Raw genomic sequence first — 18,990 nt, forward strand, 5'->3', positions numbered from 1 at the left:
GTAACATAATGTGGAAAAGTCAAGGGGTTTGAATACTTTCCGAAGGCACTGTATCATCAAACTTCTCATCAGGTCTTGCTTGACTGATACCCAGCCTAATGCTTGTTATCTTATCTCTGAAATATGCCGCAAACTCATCACATTTAGATGTGGAGGAAAGTTCACATAGGTTTGCGGAGGTAGGATTTATCAGGCCATCAATGGTTGAGAAGATCATTCTCAAATTATTCTGATTATTAGTGATCAAGTTACAAAAATGAGCACGTCTGGCATTTCTAATTGCCTTGTTATATACAGTGGGGGAAAAAAGTATTTAGTCAGCCACCAATTGTGCAAGTTATCCCACTTAAAAAGATGAGAGAGGCCTGTAATTTTCATCATAGGTACACGTCAACTATGACAAACAAATTGAGATTTTTTTTTCCAGAAAATCACATTGTAGGATTTTTAATGAATTTATTTGCAAATTATGGTGGAAAATAAGTATTTGGTCACCTACAAACAAACAAGATTTCTGGCTCTCACAGACCTGTAACTTCTTCTTTAAGAGGCTCCTCTGTCCTCCACTCGTTACCTGTATTAATGGCACCTGTTTGAACTTGTTATCAGTATAAAAGACACCTGTCCACAACCTCAAACAGTCACACTCCAAACTCCACTATGGCCAAGACCAAAGAGCTGTCAAAGGACACCAGAAACAAAATTGTAGACCTGCACCAGGCTGGGAAAACTGAATCTGCAATAGGTAAGCAGCTTGGTTTGAAGAAATCAACTGTGGGAGCAAATATTAGGAAATGGAAGACATACAAGAACACTGACAATCTCCCTCGATCTGGGGCTCCACGCAAGATCTCACCCCGTGGGGTCAAAATGATCACAAGAACGTTGAGCAAAAATCCCAGAACCACACGGGGGGACCTAGTGAATGACCTGCAGAGAGCTGGGACCAAAGTAACAAAGCCTACCATCAGTAACACACTACGCCGCCATGGACTCAAATCCTGCAGTGCCAGACGTGTCCCCCTGCTTAAGCCAGTACATGTCCAGGCCCGTCTGAAGTTTGCTAGAGTGCATTTGGATGATGCAGAAGAGGATTGGGAGAATGTCATATGGTCAGATGAAACCAAAATATAACTTTTTGGTAAAAACTCAACTCGTCGTGTTTGGAGGACAAAGAATGCTGAGTTGCATCCAAAGAACACCATACCTACTGTGAAGCATGGGGGTGGAAACATCATGCTTTGGGGCTGTTTTTCTGCAAAGGGACCAGGACGACTGATCCGTGTAAAGGAAAGAATGAATGGGGCCATGTATCGTGAGATTTTGAGTGAAAACCTCCTTCCATCAGCAAGGGCATTGAAGATGAAACGTGGCTGGGTCTTTCAGCATGACAATGATCCCAAACACACCACCCGGGCAACGAAGGAGTGGCTTCGTAAGAAGCATTTCAAGGTCCTGGAGTGGCCTAGCCAGTCTCCAGATCTCAACCCCATAGAAAATCTTTGGAGGGAGTTGAAAGTCCGTGTTGCCCAGCGACAGCCCCAAAACATCACTGCTCTAGAGGAGATCTGCATGGAGGAATGGGCTAAAATACCAGCAACAGTGTGAGAAAACCTTGTGAAGACTTACAGAAAACGTTTGACCTGTGTCATTGCCAACAAAGGGTATATAACAAAGTATTGAGAAACTTTTGTTATTGACCAAATACTTATTTTCCACCATAATTTGCAAATAAATTCATTAAAAATCCTACAATGTGATTTTCTGGATTTTTTTTTTCTCATTTTGTCTGTCATAGTTGACGTGTACCTATGATGAAAATTACAGGCCTCTCTCATCTTTTTAAGTGGGAGAACTTGCACAATTGGTGGCTGACTAAATACTTTTTTTCCCCACTGTATGTTATTTCATAGTTTTGATGTCTTCATTATTATTCTACAATGTAGAAAATAGTAAAAATAAGAAAAACCCTTGAATGAGTAGGTTTGTCCAAACTTTTGACTGGTACTGTAGTCCGGAAGGGACTCTGTCAAAACATCTATTAAAATGGCAACTCTGCCACTTTTCAATGTCATATTCATTATCTCCAGCACTACGTTTTGTAGAAAAAAATATAACATTAACAATTTATACCTGATGAGTTCATCAAAAGTTAAAACATTTTGAAAACAGTGCTTTTTAAACACTATGAGATTCGTGGTGACGTGGGGAGCAAGAAAATACCCTCCCTCTGGCTAGAAACACTTTGCAGGTTTTGAAAATCACTGTTTATTTTAAAACTTTTAATCCTACCCTGTGAGGTCACAGAGAAGCATTTTTTAGGGCCTTTCTTCTTATCTTTTTAACCACAGATCATAGAAACGTCCTGTTTTCACATACATAGACTCTGGTTTGGTGCTGGAGATAATGAACATGAGGTTGAAAAGTGGCTGAGTTTTCCTTTAACATGTAGCCTACTACAGTACATTTACATTTACATTTTAGTCATTTAGCAGACGCTCTTATCCAGAGCGACTTACAGGAGCATTTAGTTTTAAGTGCCTTGCTCAAGGGCACATCGACAGATTTTTCACCTAGTCGGCCACCAAAGCACTGCCACACTTTCTTTGCTGATTTCTCTGAACTATTGTCTATAATTCTTGAGAACACCTACAAACAAGCAAGAGTTCTGGCTCTCACAGACCTGTAACTTCTTCTTTAAGAGGCTCCTCTGTCCTCCACTCGTTACCTGTATTAATGGCACCTGATTGAACTTGTTATCAGTATAAAAGACACCTGTCCACAACCTCAAACAGTCAAAATTGTAGACCTGCACCAGGCTGGGAAGACTGAATCTGCAATAGGTAAGCAGCTTGGTTTGAAGAAATCAACTGTGGGAGCAATTATTAGGAAATGGAAGACATACAAGACACTGTATATGGAATCATGTAGTAACCAAAAAAGTGTTAAACAAATCAAAATATATTTGAGATTCTTCAAATAGCCACCCTTTGCCTTGATGACAGCTTTGCACTCTCTTGGCATTCTCTCAACCAGCTTCATGAGGTAGTCACCTGGCATGCATTTCAATTAACAGGTGTGCCGCCTTAAAAGTTAATTTGTGGAATTTCTTTCCTTAATGCGTTTGAGCCAATCAGTTGTGTTGTGACAAGGTAGGGGTGGTATACAGAAGATAGCCCTATTTGGTAAAATATCAAGTCATGAAGGTCAGTCAATACGGAACATTTCAAGAACTTTGGAAGTTTCTTCAAGTGCAGTCACAAAAACCATCAAGTGCTATGATGAAACTGGCTCTCATGAGGACCGCCACAGGAATGGAAGACCCAGAGTTACCTCTGCTGCAGAGGATAAGTTCATTAGAGTTACCAGCCTCAGAAATTTCAGCCCAAATAAGTGCTTCACAGAGTTCAAGTAACAGACACATCTCAACATCAACTGTTCAGAAGAGACTGTGTGAATCAGGCGTTCATGGTCGAATTGCTGCAAAGAAACCACTGCTAAAGGACACCAATAATAAGAAGAGACTTGCTTGGGGCAAGAAACACGAGCAATGGACATTAGCCCAGTGTCCAAATTGGAGATTTTTGGTTCCAACCGCCGTGTCTTTGTGAGACGCGATGTGAGTGAACGGATGAGCTCCGCATGTGTATTTCCCACCGTAAAGCATGGAGGAGGAGGTGTTATGGTGTGGGGGTGCTTTGCTGGTGACACTGTCTGTGATTTATTACACTTAACCAGCATGGCTACCACAGCATTCTGCAGCGATACCCCATCCCATCTGGTTTGGGCTTAGTGGGACTATAATTTGTTTTTCAACAGGACAATGACCCAACACACCTCCAGGCTGTGTAAGGGCTATTTTACCAAGAAGGAGTGTGATGGAGTGCTGCATCAGATGACCTGGCCTCCACAATCCCCCGACCTCAACGCAATTGAGATGGTTTGGGATGAGTATGACCGCAGATTGAAGGAAAAGCAGCCAAGTGCTCAGCATATGTGGGAACTCCTTCAAGGCTGTTGGAAAAGCATTACAGGTGAAGCTGGTGGAGAGAATGCCAAGAGTGTGCAAAGCTGTCATCAAGGCAAAGGGTGGCTATTTGAAGAATCTCAAATATAAAAGATATGTTGATTTGTTTAACACTTTTTTGGTTACTACATGATTCCATATGTGTTATTTCGTAGTTTTGATGTCTTCACTATTATTCTACAATGTAAAAAATAGTAAAAATAAAGAAAAACCCTTGAATGAGTAGGTGTGTCCAAACTTTTGACTGGTAGTGTACATCTTGTGGCTAGTGAAGCCAATAGCCCCTGAACCAGACCTGGGTTCAAATCGTACTTTACACTGACTGTTTGACTAAGTCAGCCGCTTTTTATTTGATTTATTTTACCTTTATTTAACTAGGCAAGTCAGTTAAGAACAAATTCTTATTTACAATGACGGCCTACACCGGCCAAACACAGACGACGCTGGGCCAATTGTGCGCCGCCCTGTGGGACTCCCAATCACAGCCGGTTATGATACAGCCTGGAATTGAACCAGGGGGTCTGTAGTGCACTGAGATAAGTGCCAGATGAGTGGGGTTTGCACTTTTGGGACTATTCCATTGGTTCCGTTGCACCAGCAAGTTCAATCAAGTGCAGCTTATGTATCTGAAAGAACCAATACTATTTTAACCCAGATCCTACACATGATGAACCTCTTCTGGGATCACTTCAGTGGAGTCAGTGAGTCAGTATCTCAGCCAGAGGCCCTGTAATGTGGTGGTTGGTATTAGGATGCATGATAAGGGTCTGAGCAGCCTGCTGCTAGGTGTGGCGTGTTGTGTGAAGGAGTGGGCGCCCTGGCTGCTGAATGCTTAGCATGGGAGCAGATGGTGGTGGGGTGCTCCAAACACCAGTGGGTGGTCTGCTCTTAGCTAGTATGGATGGAGAGGTGTTTCACCCATTCAATTTAAGGTGCTTGCTCTTTCTCTGTTCTCTTTCATACTTACAAGTGAGGACTTGATTTCACATCCTTGAACTTCCTTGAATTTAATCATGTTATCATCAGTGTTTTGTATTATGATTGCTACATATGTAGGATCTTCATTTGATCACCCTGTTGTTGCAGGACATTTCTAAAGTTAGTAATTTCCACTTAAACATTTCAGACTTGATTTGCCCAAACAAAAAATCTATCAACCCCTACAAAAAAATGTCCATTAATTATAATACACACAATAATTCACATTTCCTGTTGCTGCAGGATTATTTTCCTGCTGTGAGAAACTGGTCAAATTAAAATCTTATACCTGTAATTATAGCTATTTTAGACTGGGTGCAGATTATTTCATTCGAAGACGCAAACTGCATCAACAGAGGGGATTGTGGATGATTATGTCAACACGAATCAATGGAAATGTCAACTGAATGACTTGGGGCTGCATTTTACAGATTTGTCTCATCCAAAATGTATGTGATATGATACCAAGCAGTGTCCTTATAGTTTCTTCAAGAGACATGCACTCACCCATCTTCCTTTTTCCTTTATCTTATCATTGTGTCGTCATGGTGATAGGTTTTCATCCTTGCATCTCTAATTAAAGAGAGCATGCTGTGGCTGTCTGGCCGATCAGATCACAGCCCAAAATCCACCACATGACGTCACAGCCTCCTCAGAATGTAGCAACCTGGCCTCAGGGCAATTCGTAAGATTTGGTATGTAAATCTGTTTTCCTCCATTTAGTATGATACATTAAGTTATGTTACATTACATTATTAATCAAATAGTGGTCATACAATATAATACGAATTAGAAGACGTATAGTATCACACGTCTTATCCGGTTGTACGAATTGGATGATGTAACTTATCATACATCTTGGATGATGTATAGTATGTGTAGTATTATACATCTTGAGAATTAAAACGACAAAGGTTAGGTGAATTGGGTTAAGGTTAGAATAAGGGTTAGGGGAAGGGTTAGCTACAATGCTACAGCTGTCCCAGACGTGACTCGAACACGCATCCTTCAAATTGAAAGTATGTCACGTTATACGTCCACCCATCCTCCCTCCTATTGTTTCTGTATTAAGAAACCTTATTTAGTTAGTGACCGCATTAAACCAGACGAGGCTGGTGGGAGGAGCTATAGGAGGACAGGCTCATTGTAATGGTTGTAAAGGAATAAATGGAACGGAGTCAAACGTGGTTTCCATATGTTCGATGTGTTTGATACTGTTCCATTTACTCCATTCCATCCATTATAATGAGCCCGTCCTCCTATAGCTCCTCCCACCAGCCTCCTCTGTATCAAACATAATATATCTTACTTATTGGAGGTGCAAAGATTTACGTAAAATACCAAATGTCTGTCCAGTCTGAATGTAGACACCCCTCACTGTCTCACTAAATCTCTTATAATTTGGTCCATGGACAAATCCATATAGTGGAATTGGACTAAATAGACTGGAGGGCTTACATTTTTATCTATACAACAATTCTTTACTCTGACAATACCGTACATAGAGCAGTCCTAAAAAGTATACTCTGTTGTAATTTGATGACTATATTTCAGATGTTCTTAATCACCCCATCTGGTAAAGGATATTACCATATTCATTCAGAGAGACTTACATGCAGATCACCATGCTCTCCCCTGGATAAGTATCAACCCTGAAAGACTTTGCTAGACATCTGTTAGGGCAATCATAAGAGTGCACGTTTGTTTTTATAAATACCCTTTCTCCACAGGTGCAACATTTCAATTGCATTATGTGCAGCAAAATCAAACTCTAAATTAGGAGACTGTCACGTCTTGATATGGTTCCCATGGTTACCATGGGAAAAATAAGAAAGGATGTGCCGACAGTTCCAATTTAAGCATGTCTTTTTCACATCATGTTTTTTATTGCGTAGGTCTGTGTGAGCAGGTGCTTTGGAAAACAGTATAAGACTGTTGCGTAATGAGGTTTTCAACAATGTTGGAGTACAGGTGTGAATATTACACAACTCCCTTTCATTACCATTTCCCATGGTGTTTTGAGGGTCTGTGCATTTGTATTTCTGTAGGAAATAACTTGTCAGTAGCCTATAATGTAATATAACCACAAGATAAGACATTGCAGTTGAAAAGGAGTTCACCCTTCTTTAATGAAGACAATCGTGTGTTTTTTTTATCAGTGGGCTATGTAAAACCTTCTGCATGTGTCCTGATGTATGGCTTATGTAACTTAATTATAATACCTGGCCCTCAAGGGAAGAAATCAGCAAGGGTAAAGAGCCCTTCACTTGACAACTGACGGTGCTTGAAGTAATAATGTGTATTTCTAAAAAGCTGTCCACCTAGTGACATTGACTGACCTTGTGTGTTTGAGATGCTTGATAAATATGTTACATATTGCTAATCTAAGATGTAAAAACCTGAACCAGCACTTGAGCCCCCCCCCCCCCCCACCCCCACCCCCCTTTCTAGCTCTGACTGTACTGATAGCTACTTTATTGAGGAAAAATGTACTTTCTATGCCTGTGATATGTGGTTGTCTCACCTAGCTGTCTGAAGATGAATGCACTAAATGTAAGTCGCTCTGGATAAGAGCATCTGCTAAATGACTAAAATGTAAATGTAATGATTGCATTCATTATCCTTAAGAGGATAATTATCGTGGTAAGTGTATTATTATTATTATTATTATTTTATGTACTGCACGTGTAACACTTTGTAATGTACCTGTTTGACTCCCATTGAAAATGAAAGAAAAATCCATAGGTTGTGGAACAATACCCTCTTGTGTTTACAGACGTAGCTGCAGTCTAGTACTGGAAATGCACAAACCACCTGGACTAAACCGCTCTTTGTTCTTATCTGTCACACTAAATCTAAATAGAAAATGCATATGTTTTTGGAAAGTGTTGTATAAACATTTATTAAATATCAATAGTGTGTGCATACTTGTTCAGCCATTGGCCAATTCAACTTGTTTGCTTGATACTGACAAATTGATGCTGTAACTTGTATAGCTACAAGGGATTCAGAGATGAAAATATAATATGCATAACTGTGAAATTGAAAGAAATGTTTTAGTAATCAGTAATATCAAATTACAGTACATTTTGATTCACGCAGTTCATATATTTACACAGAGATTAAGGAGTAAACAAACACAGCAATTAGGTTTTTATTGTCATCATTTTCAGCAGGATATCTATCAGGTTTACCTGAAAACCACATAGCATCTTCTCATCTTTTATTAATTAGTTTCGACATCATAACGCTCATGCATCATTGAAATGTTACATCAACCTAGACACCATGATTTGAAAGGTGCTTTGGGTTTTGGAGAAAACCCTTTCATGTGTGCCCTGGGGCCTTTATGTATGCCAAACCTGATTGTCTGCTCTGCTGCTCTGAAATAATGCCTGCCACCACAGTATCAGGAATGCTCTCTCTCTCACAGGACCCATCTCCAGCTCACTCTCCCCTGTGTGTGGCAGGCAATCTTCTCATGCAGTGAACTTTGCATTAGAGGCCCATGTTTTCTCCAACCTGTAGCTGTGCACAGGCTGAATCCAGCCTTCTGAATTACATTGTGCATCTGTTTTATATTCTAATCTGGTTTCTGAATGAGCAAATTAGCCACCTTTACTCATGTTTATCATGTTTATCATTATGTATCAGCAATGATTATATGATCACATAAGACAATATCCAATAACAATCCAAGTCCTCCAAACACATAAAGCTAAGATTAGCTAGGATAAACATGATAAACGTGAATAAAGGTGGCTAATTTGCTGATTCAGATACCAGATTGTGCATCTGTTTAATGTTTATCCTAGCTAATCTTAACCTTTTATGTGGCTGGAGGACTTGGATTGTTATTGACTTTTGTAAAGCATACAATTCTTATGTGATCATATAATCATTGCTGATACATAATGATGGATTGACCTCTATATAGAATGAAGTTGCTGTCAATGCTAGTATGAGTCACCACATGTTTTACAAACGAGAAAAGAAGGGATACAAAAAATACATCCATTCAGAGAATTGCTTCCAGGGTTTTTTTTCTGAGAAAATTATGAGTTTTCTGAGAAAAATAAGCCAACAAGTGTTATGAATAGGTTGAAACACATTGAGACTGGAGTAGACATAACTTCAGTTGCCCAGATGACCCGGTTAGTGATACAGGTAGTGTAGTAATGCTGCTGCTGGACAGGAGAGAGTTTTCCGTTGTGGTACCATATTGTGTCCAGCTCTCTCTCTATCATTGGCGGAAAGTGTCAGACACATGCCCTTATCAGTTCTCCGTCCAACGGATACAGAATAGATAGCTGGGCTGGAAAAGTGATAAGGAGATGTGGTCGACAACATTACAGTCTAACAACACATTTTGCAATGGACAAAGGTACTGTACTGAGAACACATCCAAAATCCAACCCAAAACATATCTGACCTTAACCTCTTTGGATATCTCACACACTCAGCTTTACCACTCTCCGTCTTCACATCGCCTTCACAGTGGTGGCCATTCAGGTCAGGTCCAGGACATCCAGCCAGCTCTGACAAACAGCTGGAAAGTAGTCGTAGAGAGAGTGAAGCCGTCGTTCACGAGAGTTTCACCATCGACAATTCTCCAGAAGGCAATCATCGATATTAGTATTCAGTCTGTTTGAGGAAACTCTTTGTGGTCTTGACCAGCCATGGACGAATCCACTAAGTACTCATCCACATCCCAAAGGCAGAGTAACTTTAGGAAACACTACAGTGAAGAGTTTCATTTCACTATGGCCCCACCTTACTCCTGGTGCTATGCTCTCTCTTATTGGCTCTCAGTCAGGCCTCAATATATCTGCACAGTCACTGATCTCTGTTTGTCTGTCACTGGGAGATTGGCCAATGGGGTAAAAGGGGCTTGGCCAGGTCCCAGGAATGGCTAGAGATGATTCCCACAGGTGTGGCTCAGCTGTGCATTCCAGTACACACTACCTGTCAACTCTCCCTCCACTCTGCTTCACTAGACAGCAAACTGATTGTGTAAGGGCTTACCTGTTTGAACATGGATGTTTGAACATGGATGTAAAGCAGTAAATGCAGATTTGCTGCACTACTGTTGGAGAGAGAGAGAGACACATTCATTAAAGTGAATGAACTCCTTTTATGGGGCTAATATCAAAACAGTATTCTTCACTCTCAAAATGTATTTGTATCATTAATGCCCCGCAAGCTATCCCATTGGTCACATTATTACCAGGGTTCAATGGGGAATACATCAGAGTAGATATGACTTTCTCAGGTTGGTGGACACAAACAAACATAATTGTGAAGGTACATACACTGAGTGTACAAAACATTAGGAACACCTGCTCTTTCCATGACATAGACTGACCAGGTGAATCCAGGTGAAATCTATGATCCCTTATTGATGTTACTTGTTAAATCCACTTCAATCAGTGTAGGGTGTAGTTAAAGAAGGATTTTTAAGCCTTGAGACAATTGAGACATGGATTGTGTATGTGCGCCATTTAGAGGGTGAACGGGCAAGACAAAATATTTATGTGCCTTTGAAAGGGGTATGGGCGTAGTTGCCAGGTGCACCGGTTTGAGTGTGTCAGGAACTGTAACGCTACTGGGTTTTTCACGCTCAACAGTTTCCCGTGTGTATCAAGAATGGTTCCCACCCAAAGGACATCCAGCGAACTTGACAAACCTGTGGGAAGCATTGGAGTCAACATGGACCAGCATCCCTGTGGAATGCTTTTGACACCTTGTTGAGTCCATGCCCCGACGAAATGAGGCTGTTGTGGGTACAACTCAATATTAGGAAGGTGTTCCTAATGTTTTGTACACTCAGTGAGCTCCAAAAGTATTGGGAGAGTGACACATTTTTTGTTGTTTTGAAGTGATACAATGACTATGAGGTTAAAGTGCATACTGTCAGCTTTAATTTGAGGGTATTTTCATCCATATCGGGTGAACCGTTTAGAAATTACAACACTATTTTGTACATAGTCCCCCCATTTTAGGGGACCAAAACTATTGGGACAAGTTCACTTATATGTGTATTAAAGTAGTAAAAAGTTAAGTGTTTGGTCCCATATTCCTAGCATGCAATGACTCCATTAAGCTTGTGACTGTACAAACTTGTTGGATGCATTTGCTGTTTGCTATGGTTGTGTTTCAGATTATTCATGGTAACATCCACATTAATGTAGAAGTGTTTAGAAACATATTCTATTCTTATTTACAATAAAAGTGACTTCAAAATGACACAATACATTATTTGCCATTCATTCCTATTGGGCACAAAATTATCTGAAATACAACCAAAACAAACAGCAAATGCATCCAACAAATATGTAGATTCACAAGCTTGATGTAGTCATTGCGTGCTAGGAATATGGGACAAAATAGTTTTTACTACTTTAATACACATAAGTGAATTTGTCCCAATACTTTTGGTCCCTTAAAATGGGGGGACTATATACAAAAAGTGCTGTAATTTCTAAATGGTTCACCCGATATGGATGAAAATACCCTCAAATGAAATCTGACAGTCTGCACTTTAACCTCCACTGTATCATTTCAAACTCAAAGTGCTGGAGTACAGAGCCAAAACAATAAATGTGTTACTGTCCCAATACTTTTGTAGCTCACTGTAACTAAATTGTTTTGGAATAGTTGTATAAAACTTGATGGAAACTCTTTAATAGCATATTCAAACTAGATAAAGGCTGTGCCAGAGCCACTCTGCCTTGTCTGGCGATTTGTCCCCTGATATCTAGTGACGCCTTAGCCTGCCATTGTCAGAGGAAGGACAGCAGCCGTCTCTGTATGCTTTGTTGCTGGTTATCTTAGCTGAGTTCCTACCCTCTGTGTGAAAATCCTCAGCTAAATCAACATGGCTGGCTCACTCTTTATCCAGTACCGGATTTCTTCTCCACACCAGCCGCCAGCGGCACTCACACGGATGAGGGGAGATCTGCTAAAGCATCTCCTCTGCAGTGCAGCGCTCTCCGCTGGGATTAGCCAGGCTGCATTCCCACCGTCAGCACCACTGAGTTCTCAGTCCACACACTGAACACAAGGGTTAGGGGGTCTACACACACGCACATGCACGCACACACACACACACAGATAGGGGATCTGCTACCCTATTCACTCCTATCTATTGATTAGAGTCTCCTTTTTCCTTTTATCTAGAAACAGAGCATTATTGTTTTAATTTGCATGTCTGATATCGGTAGTGCAATGTAGGGGGTCAGGGCGTTGTATGACTCCCTGATCACTGTAACTCACTATCAAACTCATCTAGCTACAGTCATGAGCACATCAGACAGAGAGAACCCTTCATGTTGTCTTAAAGGGCAATTCCGTCACTTTTCAACCTCATATTCATTATCTCCAGCACCATACCAGTGTCTACATATGTGAAAATGGCGCGTATCTGTGGTTAAAAAGATAGTAAGAAAAACTGTGATTTTCAAAACCTGCAATGAGTTTCTAGCCCAAGGGAGGGTATTTTCTTGCTCCCCATGTCAGCTCGAATTTTATAGTGTTTGAAAATCACTATTTTTAAAATGTCTTAACTTTTGATGATGTCATCGTGTAGAACTATTAAACCTGATATTTCTTTCTACAAAACTTAGAAATGCGCCGTTTTCACACATGTAGACACTGTTATTGTGCTGGAGATAATGAAAATGAGGTTGAAAAGTGGTGAAATTGCCCTTTAACTAGTGGCTGAGGAACAACTTTGCCCTTGATTATCATCCCTTCATTTCAGACAATTTAGAAAGTTAGTGGCAGATTTAAGCAATAAGGCCCGTGGGGGTTTGGGATATGGCCAATATACCACTGCTAAGGCCTGTTCTTATGCACGACGCAACGCGGATATATTGGCCATATATCACAAACCCCCGAGGTGCCTTATTGCTATAATAAACTAGTTACCAACGTAATTAGTAAAAATACATGTTTTGTCATACCCATGGTATACGGTCTGATATACCACGGCTTTCAGCCAATCAGCATTCAGGGCTCGAACCACCCAATATATAAATAGTAATACTACACAGAGGAAAACTTTGGATAGGATTCCTTTTTATTTTCATGGCTATGTGATACATATAGCTACTTAAAGTCCACTTATACATGGGAATGTGCAGTATGTCCTCATTTTAGTTATAAACTAGAATAAATTAATGGTTTGATTAGCTCATGAAAATATCACTGCCGTTTCACTCGCCCCATTTTGGAGAGGATGGAAATCCCTTCTTCTTCACGCATGCCAAAGCACTAAGGGTCCAATTGTATGGGCAGGGGTCAGTGCACACCTTATCAGAGTAGGGTCAGTGCATACCTTTCCAGAGTATGGAAAAAGCCTGTGAGCAATGATTCTTTACATTCCACTGAGTGCAGCATTTCAGGGTAACAGCTCGAATTTATCCCCCAACACAAGACAACTGGCTTTGGAGAGATGCAGTGATACAGTATATGCTGCAGAGGTCCGACAGAAAGTGAAACCACTCTCATATTGTGAATTACTGCCAACCAATGATAGTAAATATTTGTTGACATGGCTATTTAAAAATGTATAGTCTTCACTGAATAATGCATCACACATATTATCTGTAATTCATATTCTAAATGCCTTTTAGGTTACTGGTGAAGATGGGGGAGTCCCCAGAGGTAACTATCTGCTCCACTGCCTTATCCTGAGGACTATTATGACCTCTTCACTACCCTGAGCTGTGCTCTGCTGTCTGGTAACAGCCAACCACCCTGGCCTCCAGAGAAAAAGCCCCAGGGAGAGGGCCTGAAACAACCAACCCACAGACCTCACTACAGACCCGCTGGCTCCCAGGTCACGTTCTCTAATTGTTGAATAAACTGAGAGATGATCGTCTTTAGATAGGGGGGATTTTCAGTCCACTCTTTTGTCTGCAAACGAAGAGGCGCTCATTCAAGTGGAGGCTTGATTAGGCTTTCCTGGGGAGCCCAGGTAATTCTCTCTAATGATGCCGAGAGAGAGAGAGAGAGAGAGAGAGAGAGAGAGAGAGAGAGCATTTTTTAAGTTAAAGTAATGGAAATGATCTGCCAATGATCTAAGATAACTTGTCTTGGTAAGACGTCTTATTAACCCTCATACTGCCAACACATTTTACATACATGGATTACCAGCTGGGGTCATTTTGACCCCAAGAAGAAACTATTGGAAAAAGCAACAATTATACCAAAATATCAACTTAATTCTTATCAAAACATCATTAGACATGGAAATAATGTTATCTGAAATAAAATAAAATACCAAAACAGACAGTTATTTTAGCAAAATTACAGTTAATTTGCATATTCTGTAAAGTGAATATATAAATGTTTCCTTTAGATAATGTGCAGCTTTTTTCCAAAGGGCAATCCACATTAGCACTAAAAACCTGATTTACCATCCTTTGATTGGCCCTCCTGTAGCTCAGTTGGTAGAGCATGGCACTAGCAACGCAAGGGTTGTGGGTTCGTTTCCCACGGGGGGCTAGTATGAAAAATGTATGCACTAACTAATTGTAAGTTGCTCTGGATAAGAGCGTCTGCTAAATGACCAAAATGTATCATTTTGAACTACATATACATTTTGGCATTTTTGTGGGAAAAACTGCATTTAAAGGGGTGGTACACCAAAATTTGAAATATACGCTACCATTCAAAAGTTTGGGGTCACTTACAAATGTCCTTGTTTTCGAAAGAAAAGCAATGTTTTTGTCAATTAAAATAACAGGAGTGGGAGGCCCTGGTGCACAACTGAGCAAGAGGACAAATACATTAGAGTGTCTAGTTTGAGAAACAGATGCCTCACAGGTCCTCAACTGGCAGTTTCATTAAATAGTACCCGCAAAACACCAGTCTCAACGTCAACAGTGAAGAGGCGACTACGGGATGCTGACCTTCTAGGCAGAGTTGCAAAGAAAAAGCCATATCTCAGACTGCTCTGGCACCCCTAGTGGTGGAACAAGCTCCCTCATGACGCCAGGACAGCGGAGTCACTCACCACCTTCCGGAGACACTTGAAACCCCACCTCTTTAAGGAATACCTGGGATAGGATAAAGTAATCCTTCTACCCCCCCTGACCCCACCCCCCCAAAAAAAAAAATGATATATTGTAAAGTGGTTGTCCCACTGGCTATCATAAGGTAAATGCACCAATTTGTAAGTCGCTCTGGATAAGAGTGTCTGCTAAATGACATAAATGTAAAAAGAAAAGATTAAGATGGGCAAAAGAACACAGACACTGGACAGAGGAAGATTGGAAAAAAGTGTTATGGACAGACGTATCGAAGTTTGAGGTGTTCGGATCACAAAGAAGAACATTTGTGAGACGCAGACCAAATGAAAAGATGCTGGAGGAGTGCTTGATGCCATCTGTCAAGCATGGTGGAGGCAATGTGATGGTCTGGGGGAGCTTTGGTGGTGGTAAAGTGGGAGATTTGTACAGGGTAAAAGCGATCTTGAAGAAGGAAGGCTATCACTCCATTTTGCAACGCCATGCCATACCCTGTGGACGGTGCTTGATTGGAGCCAATTTCCTCCTACAACAGGACAATGACCCAAAGCACAGCTCCAAACTATGCAATAACTATTTAGGGAAGAAGCAGTCAGCTGGTATTCTGTCTATAATGGAGTGGCCAGCACAGTCACCGGATCTCAACCCTATTGAGCTGTTGTGGGAGCAGCTTGACCATATGGTACGTAAGAAGTGCCCATCAAGCCAATCCAACTTGTGGGAGGTGCTTCAGGAAGCATGGGGTGAAATCTCTTCAGATTACCTCAACAAATTGACAACTAGAATGCCAAAGGTCTGCAAGGCTGTAATTGCTGCAAATGGAGGATTCTTTGACGAAAGCAAAGTTTGAAAGACACAATTATTATTTCTATTAAAAATCATTATTTCTAACCTTGTCAATGACTACATTTCCTATGCATTTTGCTATATTTCCTATTCAAACTCATTTTCATGGAAAACAAGGACATTTCTAAGTGACCCCAAACTTTTGAACGGTAGTGTACGTAATTTTATTGACAAAAGGTTATTCATCCATTGATCCTGAGAGACAATGACCAAAAATATGGCTTAGATTTCTTTATTTACTTACCCCACTGCTAGTGTTAGCATCGCTGCTAGTGAAACAAGGGGATTGGTAGGGCCTATGGCAGGATGCTTCAAAAAGCATGCCCAAATCCTCAATGTCACTTCAATCCAAATGTTTTAGCAACCTAAATACCATAACAAGTTGCACATATAGAATATTGGAGGATATTATAGGAATTCTGGTATTTATATATCATTTCCCATAGAATAACTATTTTTGGGAGAATACACACCAACAGAGCAGTATGTAGCAGAGGGTAGCTGGTTTCTGCATTACAGTTCTACCAAGTATTCATATGACTGACATACTTGTATGAGCATTTTTGACTGCAACTAAGCATATACAGTATGTAAGGTAATTAAGATTTTGTACAGTTATAACCATAGGTGAGTACATACGTTGCTCCATCTCTGCAGGTGATCTGTCTGTCTGGTCAAAATCACTGATACAGGTCCCCATCCACCCTCTGAGGATATGTATAAATTACTATTATGTCTCCAGATTAACCTTAATTCAAATAAATAATTCAAAATGACCCCAGTTGGTAGTATGAGGGTTAAGATGAAATATCAAGCTTTTTTGTTGTTGTTAAATTAAGCAAAATCATCTGCCAGGGCACTAAGATAATTTACCTTGGTAAGACGTCAAGGCAAGATCAAAACATTTTTCAGTGTGGCTGACTGGCTAGGGTATGGTTCTGGAGGCTGTGGGGATTGTCCAAGTGCTTAAACAATTGAAACATCTACATCATAGCAGTAAATAAACTATCTTAATCAAAAGGCAAACAATCTTGGCTTAAAGTTGTTGCTGGCATTTTGCTGATGACCACATTTACAGCATAATGAAGGAAACATATCAAAGATGCTGACCAAGCAAAGGTAAGGGTATAACGGTGTCACGTCAACAATTTTTTCGGAAAGAACACAATTGCTTTAAATGACTAGGTCAATTCTAACACTAGATAAAAGATAGTAAAGATTCTCTCGTTAAGATTTTCCCAGTATATCCCCCTCCATTGTCTAACCTACACAGCCTCATCCTCAGCTGTGCAGCATGCGGCAGTGATTTCAAGTATCTTCCAGTAGAGGGCATCATGGATGGTTTCTATTTATAGCAATTGACTATTATTTCGAAAGGGAATTAGAGGCTTCTTAAGGATGTCTTCGCCTGTTTTCATGAGAAAGTACCCATTTTCCCATTCCCTGCTCTAACAAGAGTCTGAGGCAATCATTAATCAATTTGGAATGTTTGCCAATCAACATACAAGCAATCAACAACCTGCAAATAAGTGTACTGTACTATATATACAGTATGTAGCTACAATATATAATGTAAGTGTTTGGTTTGCTAGTTAGCTTAAAGCCAGTGTGAAAACGTTACCGTGTAAAAGCTTGCATGAGTCTGTGAGGACCTTTGGTGTGGTATTGTTCAATCTGAACTATATTGCCATGTCTCATAGTGGCGGCAGGTAGCTTAGTGGTTAAGAGCGTTGTGCCAGTAACCGAAAGGTTGCTGGTTCTAATCCCCGAGCCGACTAGGTGAAATATCTGTCGATGTGCCCTTGAGCAAGGCACTTAACCCTAATTGCTCCTGTAAGTCGCTCTGGATAAGAGTGTCTGCTAAATGACTAAAATGTAAATGTGTCTCACTGGCTTTTTACTTATCTCTTTATGTGGCTCATAAGGCACTGAGCATCTAGCACGCATAACATATCACACTGCTCTTGAAGATTTTTCCTAAACCATTTTTGGCAGCACTGATATGCACTCAGTTGCTATGGACACACATCATGCGTTTTCTTTTTCTTTTCTTTTTTTAAAACTGTGGCCTTGACAACAAAGTGTCTGTTAAAGAAAACCTACAATGATATGCATTTTAAGAGGCCACGAGATGATGAGGAAAAAACCCTTATCAATTATGGCAGTTTGATTCATCAGTGCTTTTATCCATTTTCCATCATGTGGCCTATATACGCTCCCATTCTAAGAAGTAGAATGCATGGCATTGATGTGAACAAACAATATGTGTAGTTTCTGATATAAGATCTGAATTTGAGCCAGTTTGCTACAGCAGGAAAATAATCCTGCAGCAACAGGAAATGTTAATTATTATGTGTATTATAATTAATGGACATTTTTGTAGTGGTTGATACATTTTTTAAAGGGAAAATCTAGTCTGAGATTTCAAAGTGTAAATTACAAATGTCAGAAGCCATTTTAAACATCAAATACACTACAAGTTTTAAAGTTCTCCTGCAACAGGGTGATCAAATTAAGATCCTACATCTGTATAATTGCCAATCAAAGAAAAGAGTCGGAAATAATGGCGCTCATTACCACTCTTACTATAACTGTACTGTGTCTGTCATTCCAATGCAAATAATTTCTATTAGGATTACATTAATTAATTATCGATTTCAACCGTGCCAGTGAATTATACTGTATTACCCACAATGCAACATTAGTGCTCCTGCATGTATGGTGTGTGACATGTGCGCTGTGTTTTATTGCTTAAGAGAGTGAGTAGAATGGCACCCTGTCTTTTTCTGTTACACTAATAGTGGCTTGGGTGTGAAGGTAAAATAAAGAGGCTTTAATGATGAATAGAGTACATTTCAGTAGCTATTATCCTCCATTCAGTGACAGAGTAAACACTATCTGGCACATTGGATGCATACAGTGAAGAATGCTCTGTTTATTACCATCTATTGTTCTTCTCTCACTGCATCTATGTGTCATTATTTTGTCAATCAATGAAAGTTAGATGTCTGATTCAAAGGCCCATAATGTATCACCAACACTTTATTCCAGACCCCAAATTACCCAAATATCAGGAAAAGGGGTGTATGTGCCCCATGGCCCAAC

Source organism: Coregonus lavaretus (assembly GCF_964263955.1).
Source record: "Coregonus lavaretus genome assembly, chromosome: 9".
NCBI lineage: Eukaryota > Metazoa > Chordata > Actinopteri > Salmoniformes > Salmonidae > Coregonus > Coregonus lavaretus.